The sequence below is a fragment of the Microtus ochrogaster genome, unplaced genomic scaffold (assembly GCF_000317375.1).
Source record: "Microtus ochrogaster isolate Prairie Vole_2 unplaced genomic scaffold, MicOch1.0 UNK90, whole genome shotgun sequence".
In the NCBI taxonomy this organism is placed as follows: Eukaryota; Metazoa; Chordata; class Mammalia; order Rodentia; family Cricetidae; genus Microtus; species Microtus ochrogaster.
This window is the reverse complement of record NW_004949188.1, coordinates 169,657-170,070: the sequence shown is the minus strand read 5'-3', so window position 1 is coordinate 170,070 and position 414 is coordinate 169,657.

Sequence of the window (414 nt, the reverse complement as noted above, 5' to 3'; positions counted from 1 at the left end):
TGCTCTTAACCACTGAGCCATCTCTCCAGCCCCCTTAAATTATCTTTTAAAGACTGGAGATGACTCAGATGAGACTCAAACACAAGGCCCCAAGCTCCGTGTCAGAACCGATGTTAAAAACAAACAAACAGGTGTGGTGGTTTGGATGAAAAACGGCCCCCATAGATTTGCAGGGAGTGACATAATTGGAGGTGTGGCCTTGTTGGAAGAAGTGTGTTGCAGGGATTGGCTTTGAGGTTTCAGAAGCTCAAGCCAGGCCCAGTGTCACTCTTATCCTGCTGTCTGCTGATCCTGGTGGGAGACCCTGTCTCAAAAGCAAGATGGGACTTGTGGTGGTTAAACCCTTTAATCCCAGCATTCCAGAGACAGAGGCCGGTGGATCTCTGTGAGTTCAAGATCAGCCCGGTCTACAGA